Here is a 3,968-nt window from a genome sequence, read left to right on the forward strand (position 1 = left end):
AAGTGCACAAAGTATAATCCAAAGACATACAAATATTGTACTTGATTTACTGAGAGTGGTATAGAAATAGAGAACTAGAGAACAATGTTATGATGTTTGATTGCTATCTTACATCTGAGATGCAATGAAGAAGTGTGCAATCACATAGTGATAGAGGATAATTTTATAGTGATGTTAAGAGTATGCAATTCCTAGTATTGCACATGTGAATTTTTATATATATTGTGAGCTGATAGTACTATTGTAATTGTAATTAATTAGTTATCTTATTATAATTAATTGGAAATGCCTAGAGGCCAACTCAAGGAATTATTATGAAGATATGGTATAAAGGAAAGTTTTTTTCCTTGTTTGTAGTATTCATGTTGTAACAAGTAGAATTTTGAAGTGTGAAAAGGAGTAGAGTGCTTATTGAATACGAGTAAGCAATCCAAGGGATTATTGGATGCAAATTGTGTGATCTAGTTACAAGATCTAAAGGAGAAAAATTTTGGTTGACATGATAGAGTTAAAGGAAGGAAGTACATTTCATTTTTACTATTCTACAAGGAATAATATAAAGATCATTTGGATAGTGGGTTCATTGATCTTAACCTTGAAGTTGTTTGCATAGTGGATCTAGCTATCTTCCACAACTCCTAATAGGATTGGCAAAACTCCTAATAGGGATTCAAAGTCTCCTAACAAGGACTAATATGTACTAAGAGTATTCATAGACTCCTAACAGAATCCATCCTCTAACAAGGAATATTTATATTAGTACATCATTTTGTGGGTACCATCCCCACTAGAGTTTTCCCTCTGATCAAGGGTTCCCCTAGTTAACATATCTAGTGTTATTGTGTATGAGTATCTTGTTCTAGTTTAAGTTTATATTTCTCATATGGTTAATTTTTTAAGGTTGATAATTGTGATAATAGTTGGAAAAATAATTCAAACCTACTCTCAATTATATTAGTGGACTATATATTCTAACAATTTGTATCAGAGTGTCAAGGCCTTGAAGAGTAAGCTTAAACAACTTTGGGCATTTTATGGAAAATATTTTCAAAAAGGATAGTCCAAGATTTGATGGGGCCAACTATAACATTGGGAAGGAGAAGATGAACACTCATTTATTCTCCATGGGTTTGGGTTATTGGATCTTGACAAAAAGTGAGAAGATGATTGTGGATGAAGAAACACTTGAATATTATATTGAAGTAAAGATTGATCTATTCATGTGTAACATGAGAGCTAGATTAGCCCTATTATTAGCTCTTCTAGATGATGAATATAATCATGTAAAGTCACTTCAAATATCTCATGCAATTTTTAAAGCATTAGAAGATACTTTTGAAGGTGATACACATGCAAAAAGAATGAGATTACAAAATTGGACATGTGCATTTCAAGATGCTAAGATGATGGAAGATGAATGTATAAGAATTCATATTGGTAGAATATCAAAAATTATTATAGGAATTTGGTCACTTATTGGAAACAAAGAATATGATGAAGTTATATGGAAGATTTTGAAAAGCTTGGCACTAGCATTCAAGGAAGTAGCTCAAATTATTTAGCTATTAATATCCTACACTATAGATTTCACAAAGGAAACATTGGTTGGAACATCAAAATATATAGAAATAGATCTGAGATAGTCTAGAGATCTATCCAGAGTTGTAACAACCTTTAATTCCCTAAACATTTGACCTAATCTATCAAGGAGTACAAGCACACATGAAAATTTTTCTGGTAGCAATAGATCTAATGAAGACAAAAATATTGAGGAAGGTTTAACTCATCTTGTGAGAAGAGAAAAATATTTAAATGTAGGACTTGTGATGAATTTGGTCATTATGCATCTAAATGCCCTAAAAGAGAGAAAAAGTATAAGGGAAAGTTTAATCCTATAAGAGATAAAGATATATTTTTTTTGTAAGCTAATGAAGATGAAAAATTTGATGAGAGTGATCAAAGTGAAAGTGATGATGAATTTGGATTTGTGGCTATCAAGAAAGATGATCTTGGTAAGGAAATTAGGGAAGAAAGAACTTTGATTTCTCGAGTTGAAAAGAAGTATGATTGGATAATTGAAAGTGATAGTTCACACCACATGACTGGTGATATGAATAAGTTTGTTAAGTTCAAAAACTATGATGGAGGTATTGTTAGTGTTGATAACAATGCAACCTATCATATTACAAGGATTGGATCCATTACTTTGGATGAAAGGACTAACAATAAAAATGTTTATTTTGTTGATGGATTAAAGCATAACTTGTTGAGTGTTGGACAATTGGTGGAAAATGGATATCTATTGTAGTTCATAGAGAAGACTTGTATTATCAAGGATAAGGATGGTAAGATGATTGGGGATGGAACAGGGTCTAGAGGTAATGTATTTTAGTTCAATCCTACTAAAATGACATGTTTGATTATGAAAGTTGATAATAGTTGGTTATGGCATACGAGATTTGGTCATATTAAATTTGATAACATTGTGAAGGTTATTAGCACATTTTTAATTAGAGACTTTCCTAAAATAATAAAGAATACTAATATTTTTTGGAAAGGATGTATTTTGGTTAACCAAAAGAAAACATCTTTTCCTAGGAAGAAGTTCACTACCATAGAGATGTTGGAGATCATTCACACAAACCTAAGTGGTCCTTTAGGAAGAAGAGGATTCTATGGTGAAAGATATTTTACAATTTTTGCTAATGGTTTCTCTAGAATGATGTGGGTAGCATTTCTTAAATAGAAATCTAAAGCTTTTCAGAAGTTTAAGATATTTAAGAATAGAGTTAAGAATGGATTTGGTGTTAAGATAAAGTGTTTGAGATTAGATAGAGGAGGAGAATTTATCTCTAGAGAGTTTAACATCTTTTGTGATGAAAATGGAATCAAAAGACAAATATCCTCGCCTAGAATGGGATTTTTGAAAGAAAAAAAATTAGTAGCAGAGGTAGCTAGAACAATGTTGTTTGAGAATGATGTTTGTAAGACATTTTGGAGAGAAGTACTTAATACAGTATTGGACACTCTAAACAAAGTACAGATCACAAAAGGTAAGAGTAGGACACCTTATGAGGTATGATTTGGTCATTCACCATAAATCAAATATTTTAGTTTGGGAGCAAACATTACACTAGGAGAGATGATGACATTGTTAAGTTTCATCCTAGAAGTGATGAAGGTATATTTCTTGGCTACTCATTGAAAAGCAAGGCATACAAATGTTTCAACTATAGAACTAATACAATAGTTGAATGCACAAATGTAAGGACTGATGAAAATTTTGATACTAAAGAAAAGATGGTAAATTATAATTTAGATGAAGAAGAAGATAAATTTTGAATTTTTAGACATAATGTTGAAGTGTTTTTTGAGACTAACAATTATTTGTAGAATGATGTACTATTTTTTGAGCAAAGAGGAGAACAAAGGTTTGAACCTATAAATGAGATAAGAGCTGAGATGTCAACTCCTATCTCCAATAGAAACATGACAAAGAATCACGCTCTAGAGAAAATAATTGGGGGTAAAGATAAAGATGTGATGACAAGGAACAAAGTGAATGAGGAATTGTATCTAATTTCTCAATTTGAGCCTAAGAGCATAGATGAAGCATATAAGGATGATCATTGGATTTAAGTAATGAAGGAAGAATTGGATCACAATAAAAAGAATGAGACATGGGAGTTAGTTCCTAGACCTAAAGAAAATAATGTGATAGGAACCAAATGGGTATTCAGGAATAAGATGAATGGACAAGGAGAAGTGTTGATAAACAAGGTTGAATGTGTGTGAAAAGGTTACTCAAAGAAAGTAGGCATAGATTATGAGGAATCATATGCCTCTGTAGCCAAAATGGAAGTAGTAAGAATGTTCTTAGATTATGCAGTGAGTAAGAAGTTCAAAGTATATCAGATGCATGTCAAGTGAAATTTTCTAAATGGGGACCTTGAAGAATAAGTACATAC

The sequence above is a fragment of the Cupressus sempervirens genome, chromosome 9 (genome assembly GCF_028749045.1).
Source record: "Cupressus sempervirens isolate cs-2001-9-10 chromosome 9, ASM2874904v1, whole genome shotgun sequence".
Lineage (NCBI taxonomy): Eukaryota > Viridiplantae > Streptophyta > Pinopsida > Cupressales > Cupressaceae > Cupressus > Cupressus sempervirens.